Raw genomic sequence first — 21795 nt, 5'->3', positions numbered from 1 at the left:
GCCAGGAAAGTCAGACCAAAGCACACAAACTGAGTGAAAGGCAAGCTTGAAGTATGAAGGCTCAGGAAAACTGTTATAATCAAAGGTGGATAAAGCTCAGGATAATGTCTGTCATGCTCAATAGTGGAAGTAAGTTAAGTGGTATGCTCAAAATGAAGCCGGATATTATAAAAATGAATGTGAAATGATTGCAAGGATAAGCTTTTGTGGTTTGAATAGCATTTTTCCCATTCTGGACATACAATACTGACACCCCCTTTCTTCGCTGCAAATTAATGTCCTTCCCCTCATTACTTGGCCTTAAACCATTTAGTGTGTGCTAGTGTGGGCGATATTACTTCAAGGTTACTGTTTACTTGGAAAATAGCTGAAATCCTTATCAATACAAAAAGCAATCCACATGATTCTGACAAGGAAATTATTTGTAGCCTTGCAATAAAAAAAACTATTGTGAGAGTTTTCTGGAAATTATTGGAGTGTAGTTGCATCATAATGGAAGTTTTGACAAACTTCCAGATGAATCACAAACCTATCTAAACAAATAATGTACCATATTGCCAATTTTATATTTCAGTGAGTCTTTATGTCTTAATTTCCCTTGTTTACTTTGTCTCCTTTTGGGCTTCCATACATCATCCAACCTGATGTCCACTTTTTCCCCCCCATATCAATGTCAACCTGTACCCTGCAGCAGTTCCTGGACTTTGACTCTGATACCCACCCCACTGAAGGGCAGATCTGACTTATTCTCAGCACCTCTGTGTAGTGATATGTCTGAGCAAAGAGGAAACAGAATCTGCAGACACTGGAGCTAAGATCAAAAGTGTTATGTTACTCGCTGCATGTCCAAAATCTTGGCAAGAAGGCTGTAATCCTTTACTTGCTACTTACCCTAACACCAACCCCTTTCCCCTCAAAATAACTGCTTAAACATAAAACCAAGTAGAAGATTTAAATTGTTTGTCATCTCAACCTGACTATTTTATAACTGCAATCCATTTTATCTTAATGATTTCCTTTATACCACACCAAAGAAGCTGGTTAAAGGCATAGATCACAGCAAAGTTGATTTTTAAAACAAAGCTTTGAGAAGCAGTTTTCTGTAAAGAAAACTGTTTTTTCTTAGTGAAATTAAGCATTCAAATTATAGTCTAGTAGAAAAACGTGGATGTGATTTTTTTTATCATAAGAAAAGGCTGGTGATTGTCCAAGATAATTTGCTTTCAGTAAATCTGAGAAATGCTGACCAAGCAGGTAAATCAGATGTGGAAATGCAGCACAAATAATGTTCTGAGTAGTCCCAGCACAGGTCAAGCTAAGACTTCACTAAAGTTAGGCATGGTTTATATTTTTGAATCTGGATCTTTCCTCTTCAAAACCACAGTTGCCTTAATATACTGAACATAAAGTAGGCCCATTTTACTCTGGAGTTTGAGTCAACAGGATCTACCAAAGGCAGCCGGCAGACACTTGTGAGACTGACATTTGCACTTTCTGAACTCTTTCCCTAACCCTTCCTTTCAGAAAGCTGCTTTGGCTTCCAATGAAAAACTACTTTTCATTATGTTAAATAGATGCTAACCCTGTCCTCTGGAGAGAAAAAAGGGCCGCTGCAGATGTTTAAAGCACTCTCAGCCCATCCTCAGTAGAACAATTACATCAATTTGCATTCCAGTTGAAGCTGGATTAGTAGTGGAATGCCTTTTCCAACTCTGTGCGGGTGAAAAAGGAGGGGGGGGGGGGCGCGTTGCTGGTGAAAGAGCTTATCTTTCTCTACTTCATTCCTAAATCTGAGACGCTATACTTTCATGAAACAAATGCCTATTGGAAACAATTTTCCAGTGCACTAAAGTTAAAAGGGAAAAACATTTCTAAAAAGCCAAGAGGACCTCAGGATCATGGTGTTTTACCAAAAGGAGTGACTCCTGTTGCTTTGATCCTTCCTGTTGCTACAGAAACAGAGTCCGCTCCTTTTTTAGTTAATCAAAACCAAATTATTTAGGAATGCAGCAAGACAGGTTGGAGTCTCGGACTTCTTTTGTCTTCACAGATTTGGAAGAAAAGTAATAGAAAAAAAGAATATAAATGAAACAAGGGCTTTCTCCTGGACATGAAATGACAATGAGGAAAAAAAGTGAAAACACATTTGTTAAATTTAACCAGCAGACAAATAATGTATATCTAGAGACAAAGAAATAGCACTTAACAGTTATGTAAAAATATTTAAATTGTGCCCCAATATATGGCCTTCATATTAAAGGCCACATTTGAACAGCTTTAAATCAAACTTCTATTTCTGATAACAGATGTTTCTGATAGCTCAATGTAGACAAATTCCAGAATAACTGCACTGGACAAATGTATCTTATTAAAAATAAATTCAAACTTTATACTTTTCCTATCTGTCAGAAGTATTAATGTCACAGCAAGCATAGCTGGCAGGTCAAATTAAAGCAGATAAGGAAGGAACATTTGATGCTGGAATTCTGAGCTCCAACTAATTTGTCTTTATTTTTATTTAACCGCAAGAAAATAAGCACTCACATGTTTTTATTTTTGTGCACCTGAGGGACAGGAATGTCTCCCAGGTTGGCATGAGGAGGGGGTGGTTGTAGGTATGAGGTTCTAGTCTCTTAAACTCCTTCAGTCGATACACCCAGACAACCTTAATCTGTCCCTTAGGAGACACCTTAAGGAATAGAGGTCCTAACGTAGGAAATCCTGCTGGTTACCAGCATTGCTTTGAGCCAAGATCTGTTGCTAAATTGTAAATATGCAAAATCTCTTGTGTTTTAGGAGCTGATAGATTTTCCTTTGGACAAGACAATTCAGAAAAGGTTCAACCTTTATGCTTTAACAAAACTAGCATTCTGTGTAGGTCCTGTTTTAGTAGCTTTGGACAACTTTTGACAGCAACTTGACCTCCTACACCTCAATTTATGCTTGTTGGCTTTATTAAGGACAAAGGAGCTGGCTGAAACAGAAATGGTTACCATGCATACAGCAGCCAAACCACCTCCATACATGCTCCCCCTTACATATTTGCTAGACAAAGGTCTATTAATAAATCAGTCTAAAAAAAAGATTTAAAAGACCCATCTCAACAAAGCAAAATTTAAGAAAAAGGAAGTCAAAACTGATACTAGTATGCCAGCTTTCTTTAACTAAAGCAATATTAAAATTGACAATTTCCTGATCCTCAGTGCTTGATTAGAAACAGTGCTATTGCCTACTGTTTAAAGAAATGATTTCAACAATTTCACACCTTCCTTTTGCAGAAGTTGCGAAGATCCACACATGCAATTGGTTTCTAGGTCACACATCCTCAGTGGGTCTTAGCTGGTTAATTCATTATATTCAGAAAATAATGCATGGCTTTTATATCAGATTCAGTGCTTGAGTGAGACAGCAACATATTCAGGTTAGATTTGTTAACACTCATAACTGTAAACATGATTACAGACAAATTAATGTAACTCACTGTAGGGAAAAACACCAAAGGGACAGTCACATTGATGGGCAACTCTTAATTTTTACTGCAACAATTCCTTTCTGAGGATAAGCCAGTGGACACAAACCAAACAATAAAATAGCATTATAAGTTATACATCTCTTAAGATCTTCTTTAGCAGTTCTGATTTATTAATGAGGTCTGCAAGCACTTGCCATGAAGGTACCCCGTCCATTTATTTTTCATATAGCAAAGCATCAGCTGGAAAAAGTGCCTCAGAAAGAGTTTGTACAAACACAAATGTCATACCCTGGTGGCTCTTGGATATTTCAAATGCAGTTCAAGTTTTATTTCTATGCAAAATATAGCCCTGCAGCAAGGATGTGAGAAGTAGCCACTTTAGTATGAGAAGGATAGTAACTGAGGGAACAGACATGTATGTAAGCAGACTGTCTAACTAGGTGTGAAATGGACAATCTGATACTACAGCCAGCAAATGGTGTCAGGGCACAATCAAAGTGGCAGGTGCATAAAATGAGAGAGTACAGAAGCCAGTCACATGGAATTAAAGGAAGGAAGAGTGATATATGCATGCTGAACACAGGAGGGAATGTGTAAGTGGGACCCACAGTGACAGGCTGCCCTGTGGGGACTTGTGCTGTCCCAGCATGTTTGCATTATGTGAAATGCCATCAATCTTAACATTCAAATCATGTCATAAATTAGAAGTATTTCATACACTGTGTAAGCAACATGTATGTGAACAAAGAGAAGATCCAGAAACACAATATAACCTTGTAATTTTTCTTTTAATCCTCTCCCTCAATCCACCATACAACCTCCACTCCCCAAAACAGTCCAAGCCTCACAGATGTGGCACACTGAAAAAGAAGTGTTTTGTTCTTCTCCAGATGTTTCTGCTGTTTAGCTAGCTCCATTATGGAGGACAAGTCTTTACTGGTCTGTGGGATTCAATGAAACTGTCAGGGCTGCTCTGCAACTGACTGGGCTAATTCAAAAATTATGCCTCAGTTTTTCTTAGACGTGGAATAACTGTTGTATCACCTGCACATATTTGGTGCAAAGAGGGTCAACAAAATTAGGTTAGATGGAACTGAAACAAAAAAACATTCTGGGCAGAAGGATTTGATACTGAGCAAGAGGATGGAACTTCAGTTTATCTTGTCAAAACTTTGTCTTGTCAAATGACGTTTTCAGTAATAGCAAATGGCATTCAGCTACCTCTGGCATTTTCTCTTTCCATCGACAAGTAGAAGACATAGAGAAATATTAAAGCAAGCAAATAGTGCACTTCTAATTCTCAGTTCCACCCACAAATGTATAAAATAAAGTCACAATGCAACTTTATTTTGGTCAAACAAGACGAAAGCACCTGTGCCAGGCAGGAGCTATTCCACTTCCTCACATAGAGATGGTCAGCTGTAAGTAAGTTGAGTGCATGAATGGAATTGGTCAGGGTACACCCGTGTACAGGCAAAGAAAGAGCCATCCACATCTGCAGAATTCTTGCCCTTCTGTCCATTATGTTAGAGGATATTTATATATGACTATATCCCCTTGTGCAAGACAGCTGACATTACTTCAGCTGGATGGCCACTTTGCAAGCCTGCCAACAATAACACCAACAGTTGAGAAATGGATGAGGTATCAATGGCAACGGCTGACTGGTGTTGGAGATCCAAGTCAGCAGTGGGTAACTTGTGGAGGGGAGAAACATGAAATCTGCAGTGGTATAATCGAAGTCTAATCTATAAACATGCCACTTATAAGCTGGACTATATTTCATTGACTGCACTTTGCAGCAGCAAACCACAGCAAACTCTTTCAGGAAGTCAAGCCACTATTAATCAGAAATTTCACGAATAATACTCCAGTTTTTTAAAATCTGGTGGGTTTCTGCACAGGCCCCAGAGGAGGAAATGTAATTAAAACAAACATTAATTTATTCCAAATCTGCCAACAAAAATAACAGCAGTCTTCAAATACATCCAGCAGATGATTCTTGACAATTTGAAATACAAGGTGACATAAGCTGAGAAGTCTAGGGGTTATTTTTTGTATGTAGATAGGAAAATGCATCAAAATGCAGACACACAAATTAACAGGTATATGGACTATGAATATATATTTCCAAATAGTCTTCAATTGTAAACTATCTAATTTCAGTGTAAGTTGAAAGTGTCCTTGTTTATGTTCAGAAACATGCCCAAAGTCAGTGGTAACAGCACTCAGTAATACATCCCTGTTTGTCCACTCACTGGTCAGGAACTGTCAAAGTCCAAAAGCAAATAAAAAAGAAATAAAAAACAGAAAATGATGGAAGTATTCAGCAGGTCAAGTAACTTCTATGGAGACACAAAGAGTGTTCATGTTTCAGATCATGACCTTTGGCACATTTGTTGTTCAAATCTCTATTATGTTTTACAACATACAAGTGATCAGACACGATTTGGAGGAATCCTCCAGCTGACCACACTTGGGACTCAAAGAAAAAAAGGAAAATGCAATTCCATTTAAGAAAAGTGCACATTTGTAGACTAGGCTCTATTCACATTACAGCCCACTTCTCCAAACCAAAAAGGGAAAGAAAATAACTTAACCTCTGAGCAGAAGCATCAGCGCTGTTCAGCGAGGAAGATGACCATTGCTTGTACACAACTGGCTACTTTGCAGTTTGATAGTATTACGGGTGTGTGCCTGTTGAAATGCTACGGAACACTCTGGGCTCCTGCCTTTTGAAAGGAAAATCTAAACACTACACATTCTTATTTTGAAACAAGGATCCCAGGACCTCACCACGTTGTTATTCCCGAGTGTAAAGTTCCCCAAAGATCTCGAGCTTCTGATCATTCCATAATCCATCCTTCTCTAGCTTTTCTCACACCCACATGGGCAATTAAAAGCATTTTTAATCTAATTCCCAAAATGTTTTGAGTTGAGGCCTTTCAGATAAAATGACTACATTTAAAGTAAAGGCAACCAAAAAAAGTAAGTTATGTACCTATCAAAACACAACCTAAAATGATATCCTGGGATAACAGAGTGCTAAGATTTTTAAAGTATGTGAACAAACACCATCCAGGAATAGTCACAGGGTGTGGGAGTAACTAACCCTTCTCGTATCTGAGGTACAAATATGCTCAGCTCACTAACTTGGCAGCATAACAATAGCTTAATGTAATTAAACCAGCTAGCAGTTGTTAGCATTTGCATATAAATGCATGCACAAATCACTGTAAAACAAGCCACAGCAAGTCACTCTATTAGCATACGCAAATGCACCCCGCACAGCCCTGTAGGTAGGTCACAGCATCACTCAGTTTGAGTGAGTGAGCCGACAGCTTCATGCAGGGTCAAAGCTCCATCTGTCAGGAACTTGAAACACAAATATTAATGTTCTACCTGGATACTGGCGCCGGCCATGATTGGCTCTTACACAGAATGAAAAAGAGCTTTTTTTAAAACTCCAATCAAGCAATATCATGCTTGAAATAAAAACAGGCAAACCCAAGGCACACGTGCCAGGCTGTAATGGCCAATCCGGCTCCGTAGGTTGTTTGTAAGTATATTACTGCTGCAACTTTAAAAAAGAGAAACAGATAAACCCTGCCATCCCAACAGCAGTATGCAGGAGCTATCTCGACGTGTTCATTTTAAACCTTGTTTCACTATTTTCAGACACTAATGGATTTCCTTCAAAGGCAGACTACTTTGGTGGTTTACTTGTGCCTACTCCCCACCTAAAGGATGATAAAATTAATCTTTATTTTGCATTGGGAGGTAGTGCAAAATGGGCCTCAAAATACTGAACTAAAATTGACATTAAGAGATTATGCACAACTGTAACTAAGGGCTACAAATTAATTTAGCAAAGCACATTCTTCTCAATGAGGTTACTTGAAAGAGGCCTGGGGAAAGTAGCAGTTGAGTACACCAATTTTAATTAAATGCACGCTTGCATCCATAATTTTCCCAAACAGCTAGATTCCTATCTTGCGTGAAAATCAGTAAGAGAAGCAGAGAAAAGAGAGTTTACTTTCTCCTTTAGATGAAATTGGTGAACAAGACACCTGATCTACCAGCTGAGCACCAAACAGGAATCACAGAAGCCGCTGAACAGGCTGGCTGCCTAGCCTGTGAACAACTGGTTCATTCCATTAAAGTGGACATAAAATGTAAAGCTGAAAATAACTATGGCACATTTGGAATTATATATTTTACACTGATATTTCTTCCATCTACCAAGTGCAACTATTTGTGTAGTGTCCTCCTTTTGAGCTAGTCACTGCCTTTTTCCTCATTAGTAAAATCTGTTTCTCTGCTGTCTAACTAGTTACTTTCTACTTAAGCTATTTATCAAATCACTTTCCTTTTTTTTCCAATTTTATCCCAAATTTAATGTCTGCAAAGGACATCTACCAAAAAGAATCTACCAATAAAAATCCCACCATATCAATTCCTCCCTTCTCCACATTACTTCTGAATACAAACAGAGGAATAAAACTTGCAACCTCATCCATACAGATAAATTTAAGTATTCACAAGAAACATAATGGCTCCATTAGGTCCCCATGTATTCTGGCAATGAATTTACTCCATTCCCAACCAGCCAACAAATTCATGCATGAGGAAGCCTGGCATAAATAAGCAAACCATTCACGTACAAGAATCCACTACAAATGTAAAAGATACAAACTCCAGGCAGCCGTTGTATTGCCAAAGCTACAATGCACATTCTAAGAAACAAGCAGGCATTGGAAGAGAAGCACAGTTCTGAAGCAAAATTCACCAATTCCACACAAAGCAAAAAGTTTTAACCCAGTCCTCCAATTTCCAACTGATCAAAATTAAACTGGAAATTCACTAAACAACTGCTTGAATCCAACTAGTCATTTCTATGTCACCAAACACACAGATATGCAATGTAATTTTATTTCTGGCTGAGTTGTGTCTTCAAGTCACACTCTCTTCATTAAGCTACATATCACAGTTAGCTTATTACTTTAACTGCGATGGACCACAGGAAGAAAGAAGGAAAACCAAAAAAAGGGAGGAAGGGAAAAGAGCAAAAATATTCCAAGTGTATCACTTCTTAGTTTCACAATGCTTTCATACACTTCAAAACTTTAAGAAAACAACTCTTATTGGTTGAACCAGGATAATACAAACCAAGGCAACATTTCAAGTTTTATAGGTGCTCAAGGGCACAGTGCTATGACAGATAACTCCCTGATTATCTACATGTCATAACCGTTTCAAAGCCAGACAGTAGATCAAATAATTTTGCATGTGGTCATTGCAAAGATGGATGGATTCTGACGATGGTTTCTTTTATTGTGCTACAGTATATGGATATTAAAATTGTTTCAATATTTAATTGGCATTCCAAGAGACTTGCATTGTGAGCTACATCCAGGTATTTATACTGCTATCCTTATTACTTTTTATGCAGATATTTTTTTAACTGGATCCAGAAGTCTTTTAAGGGTCTATAAACATACTAACCAGAACAGATTAGCTGGATCACTGCAATCTCAATTAAAGCAGAGATAATATGCAAAGACAATGTTAGGGATGAGCTAAAATTCAGCATAATACCCCCATCACAATCTTTCCAGAGATTAAGAATACAAATTGAAATTGTCACTTAAAACAACACCAGTGGTTTGTGACCATGGATTTCAATTCTCAGTATGTCACTGTTAATTTGTAAGAGTGCTGAGAATATCACAGTGGCATATGTCAGTCCACTTCAAGCACTCATCATATTTTATGCATTAGCATTTTATTATTTATTTTATGAATCAGAAGTGCAATGGAAGATTAGAGTTCCATTGTTGTACATTTCACTTTTGTTTCGTTTCCCTGGGCTGTGTTTTGCTTCTCTGCTCTATTACCTCTGGATTCCTCACTGCACCACAAACCTTCACATAAGACAGCAACAGGTTGAAGGTCCTGGGACAAAAGGTGGCCACCAATATCAGGGACCAAAAACAGGCAAGAACAGACTGTGATGATTAGTGTTTGGGTTTCCCTCCCTGTGGAAAGAACCTCTATTTGGTGCTTCCTCAAAATGGTTGAGATATGGATTTCTCCAAGAAGAGAAATATAGGTTACTGTTGATTTTAAGTAATACTGTGTTGTGCCACCATGTAATCCCTTATCTGTGCCATCTTCTATTTTGTCCCATTAAAGAAAAGGGGGAAGCTCTGTACCAACTTTCATTTAAGAACTTTGAACAGATGATTGTGTGGAGTTCAAAGCCTGCGTTTGAAGCTTGGGGAAGTGAGAATAGGGGTAAGGAAGCATAATCAAAGTGAAGAGAAAAATAACTGGAGCCTATAATGATGCTGCAAACTGGCCACGTGAATACTACAACCACATTAAATGCTAGATGAAAAAAAAAGTCCAGAAGTGCGGTGATAGGCCAGTCTGAAACTACATAGGCCCTGTTAGACTGTGATGAACATTTCTGCACCAGTGTCAAAGCAAGTACAGACTTGAGCATTTTCTGGGGTAAAAAAAAGAATCCTGGGAAAGTTGATTTGTTTAATTCCCTGAAGTGTTTCACAGTATTTATAACTAAACTGATACTTAAATCATCTTTGTGGCTGTTAAACCTGCGTGGAGATTTTGAAAACCATGAAAAAATTTGATATGCATTGAGTTAATGGAGAAACCTATTACCCGATTCCCCCAGTCCCCCACAACTCATTCTTAGAAAACTATTATACTGACTACAATTCGCATTGCAAGACTCATTTTTTTTGCAAACAAAATATATAATATTCCCAAAGTGTCAGGTACTTGTCTAGTCTCTACATAGCAGTTATATTTTTAAATGCAAATCTGGCTGAAAATGAGCCTTGTCTGAACTGGATTCACTTCTCTTCCAGTAGTAAGTTTGTTTTAGATGTACACGCACAGCTCAAAACCTGTTTAGCATAGTTTTGTCCCCTATACTCGCTCAGTTACTCACATGTTGGATATCCCGGCAGAGAGTCTATCCTAGGCAGATGTAAGCTATGCTCAAACTAAAGGCCGCTTCAGTCTATGTTTGTTCCCACCATTCCTGGCTACACCACACATTCTTTCCCAGCACATTTCAAGCAAAAATGGACTGCAGACAAGCCTTTAGTAATTTCAGCACTTTATCTTCCACTGTTTAGTTTCTGTTTAGCTCTTTAGTAACTGACACGGAAAAGAGGCAATGAGTGACTTCACTCATCAACAAAGGATTAGTACTACACTGCTTACCTTATTCCCAGCTGCATACTATGTATCATAATGTTAAACTATTTCCACTGATTCAGTTTGGCAATGTATTCATTAGTTATTTATTGCATTATCATATCCCCTTTCACAGAAAAAGAAACAAAAGAAAAATAGTTTTTTCTCTCTATTTACAACTGTGAGTACATTGTTTTTTGGAGGATTTAGATTTGATAAATGGAAGGGAAGACTAAACACAAAACGTAATTCCATGTCCCCTACAGCAATGACCATAGCTACTATACCAAACACAATTATTGTACTCCGCTTCGAAGCTTATGCAAATTTACACAAACATACATAATGTGCCAGCGTGCATTTCATTCAAAGCCCCATGTTAAACAATGTTCAAGTGAAGGTTAATCTGAATCATTCTGCCTTGCTGCTCAAATCGGCTTGCCGTGCAAAGCCTGACATCTACAGTTCTGTCTGGCATCGTCAAGGGCTGCATCATTTCCCACACAGCCATTCAGCAAGCTTTCTCTTTACAGCACAGGTACCTGAAAGCGTCTACGGCCCTTTATTCCTGGCTTCAGCAGTATATTTTAGCTCTCTAGTCAATCAATCAGCCAACCAACCAAAAGAGGACAACTTGCTACTTGGACGCTTGTCCAGATTGAATTGGATTTGGCCAAGGAAGTACAAATAATCCGCAATTCTGATCAACAGAAGCGCCCCTTCTACTTACTAAGATATTAATTTTCAGTACATGCAAGTCAAAATTTTCTATAAAGTTTGGATAAATTATTGCATTGATTTCACCCTGCTTATGAAATTTAAAGTACATTTTTTATAACACTGCAAAAGTGATTAAATATATAAAACAGGAACAGACTTTTTACATTTATATTCACCAAGCAAATTAAAACCTCCAGCTTGCTGCATTTTCCAGTGAAACACAAAAATATGAAAGATGCAGCCAATTTGAAATACTTCTAAAAGAGCAAATGCAGAAATATTACATTTGCAGTGTCATGAACGCCACAGACCACATTTCAAATTATTTTATTACAATGCTGAACATTTACTATAAACAATGTACATGTAAGTTCCAATAGCGCCTATTTAAAAAAAAAGAGGTTTTGCCAAAAAAAAAACAAGCCGTTTCCACAAAGATTTAATATTGACAGTTGCCGCACAGGTACACACATCACAAAACATTCCATCAATGATCCACTTAAGACTGTTTTCACTTGGTGCCCTTCTCTTTTTAGGTGGGAGAAGGCATCAAGCAAATAGTGACTAGCTCAGTTCTGTCAAAAGACAAGACAGCCTCTGAAGGCATTAAGGGATAGCACTGCTTTCTGACACCACTGTTTTTCAAATACCAAATAGCAAGGAGCCCCTCCCCACACACGCGTACATAGGCGCATTCACTGTCTCTCTCTCTCTCTCTCTCTCACACACACACACACACACACTCCTTGCCAATTTGGAATTAACAACAATTTATTGGTAAACACTATTGTTCTCAATGAATGTAAACAATAAACTCCTTTACTATTTTATCCAATGTTGGGAACAGATGAAAACCCCACTGTGAGCGGCTCTTATTATTATCTAAAGGCATAAATTAGTGGAATAAAATGGTTACATCTCGGTATCGACAATGCAAGTCAATTGATGGAAAAAAAAGGAAGCCAAAACATTTCCACTCTTTTCCCAGTAGCTGATCCACTGAGGTTGCCCACACATTTGCAAGTGAATTGCCCGACTGTGGATGAGTTTACGGGTTTAAAGGCAGCAGCTTTGATGCATAAAAAGAGATCTGAAGATGAATTAACATATAACAATACATACACTGAATAGCCACTGATCTAATCGGCCAGTGCATACCCTAACACTAAATCACAGTCTTCCGAGACACCTAAATGACAAATGGAAACTATCATGCTTGGCGGGGGTGTGGGGTATGGGGGGGGGGGGGGGGTGAGGGGGGGATGGTGATGCGAACAAACTCCGTTCACTTAAAATTCGTCAATCATTTGTGCGTATTAAAATGAATATAATTTATCTTAACGCCATGTGTCAACACAACTACAAAACACCGTACCCTAATGAAGCAGCATTAACAGCAACTTGTAGTTTTTAATTTTTAATGTCAGATGTCAGTTACTTTCAGGTTACACAATGAAAGAAAAACTGAATATGGACGGGAATGCGTAATTTAATTTGTGCCTTTGCATTGTTTATTAAAAATACTAACTGCATACATTTCCATTCCATTTCTTATCATGTAAATGGATATACTGTACGGATCACTTACATTGGCTTGGAGATGCTTGTGAACAAACTGCACTTAAGAACCATTTGAGTCCACTCTCTAAATATTGTAGCTCCAATTAAAAACGCATCAAAAATAATTCTACCGTGCTGTATTGTCTGGGCCGACGACTCTCAATCTGGGACCTTCACTTAAGAATTACAGGGTTAGGTACACGCACCAAACAGTGCTGATTTAAAAATAGGTCTGGCTAGGTATCTGCAACAGACCAAAATGCGGACGTGTGTGAAGAAGCAGCAACAAAAAAATGTACCGCAATTAAAGTACAACATTACAGTTTGGAAAATATAAATAAATAATTGCTGATCATTACCCTGACACCTCCCCTCTATGACCCCCACCCCCTCCCTCCCTCCCTCCACCTCCCCTCCCCGTCGTTAGCTGGAGGAACTGGTCGGGTGCGCGGCGGCTCGCTGTGAGATCGCATCCTCGGCGCTGAATCACAGTTCGGAGCGCTCGCTGTGTCTGCGGACCAGCACCTGACGGCGGCGGCAGGAGGCCGGCCGGCGTGATCGCCTCCTGACCCCGCACGGCGCATCCTCGCTACCCCCTTCGCCGCCATGCGCGCACCTCTCGCCCGCCAGCGAACTCGGGCTGACCCGGCCCGGAGGGGAGGGGAAAGGGGAGGTGGGGTGTAGGGGTGGTAGGGCTGGGGGGGGGGGGGTCAAATCCTGCCCCAATCACCAAGCAAATCCTCCCGATCCATTCAAATATAACAAAACAAAATACGATTGGGAATCCGACCTTTGCAGCAGCTGTATGTTTTACAATAGCGTCGAAAATTTGATGTGTGTATATACAATATATAAAATAAATACAAGTTGCAAGGGAAACTCGTCGGATCTTACTATTCAATAAACTTTGCGTTCCCCATTGATTTTTGTGTACAAAAGTAATAAAAATCGTCTTCGATCTGGTATCAGATGAACTGAAATGGTGTGTTTGCTGTACAAATGATCTCAATGACTGATGTGTCCCCGTTCCCTATTGAGCCTCGATTATCTGCCCATCTCGTCCTACATCTCCCCTCCACTTCACTCCTGCTCTCCTACCACTCCACTCGTTTTATTTTTATTTCTCTCTCTCTGCTCCCCCCTCCGTCTCCTCGTCGAGTCCATCTCCTTGTGGCTTTTTATTGGAGTTTTCCCCCGACCCTTTCCTCCCCCTGATTAAATCTGCCCGATGTCCCAGTTTCCCTGATGGGAGTCGATACCATCCTTTGATTTCTCTGCGTTATCTCGTCCCAATCTGGGTTCCCTGCTCCCTGCGCCCTGCGCGTTGCTCCTTTATCCTCCCGTCTCTGCCAACAATACAGCATCTCACTGGCTCGCTTCCCCCTTCATTCTCCCCGGGTTTCTTCTCCGTTTCGTCTGTCGCCCTTTGCCCTTTTTTCCTTCCTTTCATCTCGCCGTTTCTCTCTCTCTCTCTCCGTCTTCTCATCTGTAGCTTCCATTCCCCACTCTTCCTCTCTGATCTCTCTTTTTCGCCCATTCGCCCCATTTCGCCACTTCTCTCGGTCCGATCTTATCTCTGTCACTCACTGCAAGAGGTGCCTTTTTTTTCCTCTCTCTTTCATTCGCTCCATCTCTCTCCTTCCCTCCCTCCCTCTCCCTCTCTTCCTCCGGGATTTCTCTTCCGATCTGAGTGCAGCTTGCTGACTCTCCGGCTCTTTTTAAACACATTCTCCAAAACCGATCGATCACATGTGACTGAGAATCCGAAAATAAAGTCAACACGGGATCAAGGCTTTCCTACACACCGCTCCCTCCACCCCCCCCCCCCTCCCTCAACATCCCAGGAACTGAGAAAGAATGAAAACAAAATCCCGAAAAGAATGATAAAAAATAGAGAGAGAGAGAGAGAGACATAGAAAGAGGAGGAAAAAAAACTCTTAACCCCGCCGGCTCGCGATCCCGGGACTCGAGAAGGAGGGAGGAAAACAAAATGAAGAAACTTGGAAATCCAACCTCTTTTAGCCTACCGCATCCCAACTAACACAGCCAGAGGCAGAGAGAGACCAAACGGCACGGAGAAAGAAAGCCCGAGCCCGGCCACAACAGCAAAGCGAAATTCCCCCCTTCGCTTTCCTTGCCCTCGGAGAAAGACGGAACCCTTACGCCGAGCTCCAGGCTTCATCTCCCGGCTACGACCCCGAGCAGCTGGCGGCACTTCCAGCCCTCACTCCCGCGCTCGCATCGTGGCGTATCCACCAGCCCAGCTCTCATCCACTCAATCCCAACCAAATAGATATATATTTACTTCAACAGACCGCTCGCAAGCCCAAACATTGCGTTAAAACAATGCTCATAGTGGGGTCGGGACTCTGTTGACGGCTGGTCAAGATCAGGTTGGTGCGGATGTAAACATGCAGGTAAAATAATAATAATAAAACTTCAGTATTCAAAGTTCTGCTCGGATGCGATTGTATTTTGTCATTGACCATTTGCAAATAATTAAAAAAGAAAGTGCGGGGGGGGGGGAGAAAAAGCTAGAGGCTGACGGAGGGAGAGAGGGAGATAGAGAGGGGCGCTGGCGATTTACTATAATTAACACATCCACAAAGAAGAAAAGCAAAGTGGCAAGAGGAAAAAAAAGTTGAAACTTACGATTTTCCACCGTCTGCTGTCTGTAAAAAGGGAATGGTGTAATCCTGATCAGCTCGTAAAGATCCCATACAAAGAGTCCTCAGGGCCGGCGACACTCGCATTAGGACAGGCAGGACATTCCTAGAGCAAAAATTTCAGCGATCGCGGTGGAAAAGAGGGCGAAACTCGCAATGAAAAAAGTCGATGGATCTTTATTCTGCTAATTAGTTTCCGTGCAAAAATGGCTGTGATTAATTCAGTGCGCATGTGCTTCATTACGAAGGCACGACGGGAAGGGCTAATTAGCGACCTCGGATCAATATTCAAGTGACGCTTTTCGGAGTCAGCCACAAAGTCAGGAATATAGAGATATATATTTATAAAATGAAAAATACTGACTGGTACACAAATGCAAGCGAGAGGGGGGAGGGAATAAAGAATCTACTGTATATGTATAATAATAAGGCGATCTGCTTAAAAAACCAGCCCCTCTGCATAGATTCATTAATTCTATTCCTGATTAACAGCAGTCCCTGCTATCTCTTCCCAAGACGTCGTAGCTTTTTTTTACCTCTGCTAGTATTAAGCGATCGTTTTGTGGACAGATGATCTTTAATTTCTAATCCCCTATAATGTATTGTTTTAATTGCATTATCTGCAAAACAATAACAGCACGCGAACACCCTTGGAAGATTATAATTTTAGGGGCTTTTTTCCCCCACAGTGAAATGATGATATTTAGGTGGGGTTAGCAGGAAATCCTACAATTTAATATTTTGGAATTAATTTATTTTTGACAGTTAGTGAATTTCACAAGAATAAGTTCATTTAACTGTTTTTAAGGAAGTTATATTACTTCTAGACTGATTATTGAACTCTCTTTCCTTAAAATTCCTAGAAGTTTACGTTTGAATGGATAGAACTGAGAACCACACTTACGAAACTTGCGTTCGGCTAGGTAAATATCTCTCCCTGCTTCGCTATTTCTAATATATTTCACAAAACCTACTAGGATCTTAACACAATACTTTCGTCTTTTTTCTAAATAAATTAATACTCACTTCCTTATTTGCTTCTGAAATATTATTTTTATTGGTTTTTTTCTGATGTGTGTTACTGGGAATCCACATCACCTGAGAAAAGGGGTATTTCTGATTATTCACCTTTCCTGTATTGTAGGCAACGTTTAATCTGCCAAAACAGATAGCGTTGTAAAATCGGTTCAAATACAATTTAAACTAAAATAATAGAATATTTTGCATTGCATGTGTTTCTCCAACTTTCCCGCTGTCCGCATTGTCTTGAGAGAGTTGATCATTTGAGGGGGAATAATGGAGAGAAAGGCATTGCAGGGAACACATTTCAGAATTAAATATATCAGACAAATTTACTGAAAGAAGAGACAGGGAAATCTGGGGAAACACACACTAGTTTGTACAGGTTCTAGTCGGAGTTTTCCTATTGCTACTTCGCTTGAATTGGATTAGAAGGTGTTTTATTCACTGTATTGAGCGGATGTAACGGAATTTGCTGCAATCGATCGGCGATCTTTCGAACAGTTTTCATGCTTGTTTGGAAGTTAATAAAATGAACTAACAACACAAATAAAAGCCAAGAGTTTGAGCACAGTGTCGAACACCACGCGAAATCCAGTGTCAACCAACAATTATTTTTTTCTGTCCAGCAATTATATAAACCGCTGGATCAATGGCAACTCTGTGTACATTAAATATACAGCTGGCTACGTGTCTTTAAGTACAGTAATAGAGGCAGACAGCAAGCTATTGTCACTCAAATCCTGGTGAATATACTCGGTATTTTACTTCTTACTATTCTGTATATATTTTTAACAAATCTGCTTTTACAAAGTACTGATAAGTCTTTCTTCAGCGCTTACACCGGCTTAAAAATCAGTAAATCTAATGATGTGCATTTTCTTCTCGATCACCTAACAGAACTAACGCGTTGAGTTATACTGTTTTTTTTTAATCTGACCTATTTACAATATCCTGTTAACCGCTAAGTATCCCGATCTTCTCCTAATTAAGCTATACAGGGTAGGAAAATCAGGCTTAAATATATGTTAAAATGATCAATTGTTATTTTCTCGCAAGCTTCCTGTTTTTTTTATCTATATTTTTAATACATTTCCACGTATGTATAATGTGGCTTGATGAATAAAACATGAATTGCTCACAGAGGTTGTGGATGGGCAAAAAAGAAAATCACATATTGGGGGGATTGCAAGTTGCTCTTAAAGCGACATGGCGGTAGTGATCCAGGGCGTTGAAGTGCTGAGATTTCAGGACACCGCGGCGCTTGCACGGGATGACTTAACGGGGCCTGGGCTCTCTCTTTCTGATTCTTTTTGGATGAAATGATAGTGGAGTTGAATGAATGAAGGATGGGTCGACGGTGATTGTGTCTGGCTGGGGTTTTGCAGGTGCAATGGCAGCGCCCTCTGATGTTCAACACTGACCGCCCTAAGCAATTCTCATCTCTCCTTCCCAACCTTCTCCACACCCCCAGCTGTAAATATGTACATGCAGGCAACAACAAATCTAACATCTTCTCATAAATACGCCTGACTAGCTGAGCTATTACACGGGTTTAGATTAGAACATAGGGGGAGGGGGAAGACACATTTGATTACAAAAACGCAACAAAATAGAAAACAAAATCTTCTGCGACGAAATTATTTGCAAAGTATTTCCGTTAAAACAACAGCTAGTGTGTTCTCTTTTCCAATTGTTTTTCAAAAATGTATGTTTGTATCTCTGTACGTCCAGAAATGTTTGGATCTACAAATGTTTTCGTAACTTTCTCAAAACACGTTTTTTTAAAAAAGAAAAAACCGTTATTAATTCATAGTCAAGCAAATTCATGATGAGATTTTAAAATTATAATCTACTTTTCAAAAAAAAAGAGTTTAAACTTCTCGCTCTGTGCAGATTCTTCGCCGCCGCAGTCCGGGTCAAGTTTGTATTTTCAGAGAAAAATCCTTAATTAATAATTAATCTTGGTTATTTTAATTGGCATAACCTTAAGATTTGTTGTGCATTTATATAGTTTTGAACAAACAAACGAATAATTCAGTGCAAACGGGAAAATTGCGTTATTTATAACGCACCGGCGATTAAACAGTTTAGTCAAGTTTAAATGATCTTCAACAGTTTCAGAAATTTGACTTTGATGATCTAGATAAATGACATCGAATCGTTACGCTGAAAATTTCCGTTTGCATTTCACACTTGAGGTGTGGGAGTCAAGTGCTACCTAAAGGGTATCAGTAAGTTGTTGGCACTCCGTTATGTTTTCGTGTATGTGTGTATGCGTGGAAGACTGGCAACAATAATAAATATTTGTGAGATAAACTCCAAAGTCGACTGAGCTTTTTCCTTCCAAAACCGATTTTTTAAGACTTTGATGTCTGTTGTATAATTTTGGCAATAAGGTTTCAATGAAAAAAACAGCAGTGTAAAGCGCTGATTCCTATTAACAACATGATGTATGATGCACATTTTAGCATTTCTGTCAAAAACGACTCTTCATTCCTCAAATGAAAAAGGATACATCTTATAAAACGTTTACCTCGAAATAATTTATGCAAATCAAATTTAACAATTCTACCATGGAAATAGCGTGCGTCTACTAGCTGTTGCCAAAAAAGGTACCACGCGAGAATAAAACTTTGAAGGATAGCAAAGTCCTGTATTTATTTCTTACTTGTAACACACGGAATCCACTTTCCTTAACTAGCTAATGCACCGAAATCCTCTTTGTGCCGTGTTATAACTTTTATATTTTCTTTCCACAGTACGTGTACTTTACACGGATTAAGAAAGAAATCCATTTCGGGATCTAGAAACAATCAAAAATCGCAATAGATTCCTAAATAAAAAATAAGATGTTTACGAAGAAGTAATAATTGTGCTATTCCATTCCGTTATTTCTTTATTGCTAGGCATCAAAACGCATGTTCATTCCTGGTTTACATATCTTAATTAATATGAATACCATCGACTGAACTATTTCAATAGGGTTGACCTGGGTTATAACTTTCTTTAAAAAAATATAGTGGACTGAGGGACTCCGACAGGAATAACCGAGATTTGATTGGCTACAGGTCCAGAAGGTTGCTCGGAGTTTCCTCAGTGATACAAATACATCGCAGTTTAAAGTCTCACTTGATACCTTTAAGAACAGAGTATTTAAGTACAGCATACGTACAGTATGCCTTTTTAAAGAATGGGGCACATGTTGCAAAAAAACCTTAACAGTTTAATAGATGATAGGAAATAGCTGTTCAGACGTAAGGATTAGACATTTAAAAAAGGATAGGTAGTTGGCTCAGACTCCACTCCCATGATCATAGACAGGCAACGCTTTATACATGAGAAACAGAGCCGTGCACACGGGCGCACACACACACACACACACACACACACACACACACACACACACAGACCTTAATAGAACCATGTGATACATATACTAAAAGCCTTCAATCCAATTCACGTATATATATATATATATATATATATATATATCTTTAAACGTATAACAACATACACATTAGCACATACAGACAGTATACTGTTTAAAGCATCCGCATGTCTATACCGCGTACATAAGTTAACGAACTGATATAATCATGCAAAATGTGCTGCGCAATTTATTTTTAATGAGAACAATACAGGTCCCAGATATTCTTTATTTGTAGTAGCATCCTGTATCTTAAAAACTGTTGTTACCTACTGAAATATCAAAATAAAATCCAGCCTTTTTCCTATTTGTCTTGCTGTCGTGGGCATGCAAACACACATGGGGAGTTCCTTCGGCAGTGCCTTGAAACTGTTCGCTACATACTACGTTCATGTTTTTGTAGACAGGTCATCAGCCGCAAGTTCCCAATAGAGTACAGAGTAAAACTTTAATTTGGACACATCGTATCTCCTTCAGACTTGAGAACTTTGCAGTGCAAGGTTTTTGTAATGTGCACTTTTATATTGCTAATTTTAATATCTTCTCTATTAATTATTAACAATATTGCACCGTTTTTCTCCATTTAATATTATTGAATTAGTTCGAAATCTTGCAAATTTTCCAATTAGCACTTTGGAAGATCACCTTCTTGGTTACTACTTGAAAAACTGAAAGTGTTAGATATAAATATGAATTTCCTACAATTTACGTACATATTTTAATATTGCGCAGTTATCAATATTTTATAGGCAACGCATGTTTACTTTTATTAAATTTTATTTTCGATGTTCGATGTTTTAAAAACCGATGTGCTACAAACTAGTTTTCTTATATATAAACCAAATATCATAAGGTGAAAAATACACCTTTCACGGCATTTATTGATCAAATATTATGATGCAGAATTCCACGTTTAAAGTACTTTAACAGAGATGATATGCATTAAATGCACAATTTCTAATAACAATTATATTCGTTTTTTTGCAATTCCAAGCTATATTAAACTGCCTTGATATGTTATACTACATATCATTCTTATTTATTAAAATCATATGAATACATTCAACATATTTTTTAGCCCGCAACACAATATGTGGATCTACAAGATAATTTCAAACCAAGCGAGTGCAACTTGAGTTTTGATTGCAAAATAATTGAATACAGATAATTGGCAACGGTTTACATATTGCAGTTTGCAAAGCACTGACTGGAGTTTGCTGACCTGTTGCCCTAAAGGTCTATGGCGTCGGTGGTTTCATTGCAGCAACTGAGAGGCTCAGAATAGGGAATTTCCCTTCGCATCGACCTTCTAGCCAACCAACACCTCACCTGAACACCTCACGTGATCTCCCAGGACGGGCTTTGTGACGTCTTTCACTGACAGGTGACGCGTTCGATCGGAAAGGTTGTCAAAGGTGCTGTTCGCAAAGGTTTGTGGGTCTTGTAGTTTAGCTCTGTGCTTTAGTTACATTTGACTTGCTTGGACCTCGTCCTAAACAAACTACAATACCCAGACAAAAGGGAACCTACCGCTTGGCCAGAAAAGTGCTCGTTTCCAGGAGTATCTAATCTCCATCTGGGAATGCACGTTAGTAATGCATTATTTGCTCTCTCTTTCAGTTAGTGGTCACTGTGCATTGATAGTTCACTCACTGCTCAGTTATGTACAATTCTTTGCAGTATTCGTTTTATCACCT

The 21795-nt window shown here is 39.1% G+C and overlaps 1 protein-coding gene across 1 annotated transcript in view; it reads right to left on the bottom strand.

Moving 5' to 3' along the window:
• The window catches only part of zfhx3b (zinc finger homeobox 3b), a 375747-nt gene extending 359914 nt beyond the window's left edge, over positions 1-15833 (bottom strand). Inside the window, exon 1 of the mRNA XM_052028144.1 lies at positions 15635-15833. The gene's annotated coding sequence lies outside the window, so the exon portion shown is untranslated. The remainder of the gene's footprint in view (positions 1-15634) is intronic.
• Between the last annotated feature and the right edge of the window lie 5962 nt (positions 15834-21795).

This window comes from Pristis pectinata, chromosome 13, assembly GCF_009764475.1.
Source record: "Pristis pectinata isolate sPriPec2 chromosome 13, sPriPec2.1.pri, whole genome shotgun sequence".
Taxonomy (NCBI): domain Eukaryota; kingdom Metazoa; phylum Chordata; class Chondrichthyes; order Rhinopristiformes; family Pristidae; genus Pristis; species Pristis pectinata.
This window is presented reverse-complemented; position numbering and strand designations above follow the sequence as displayed.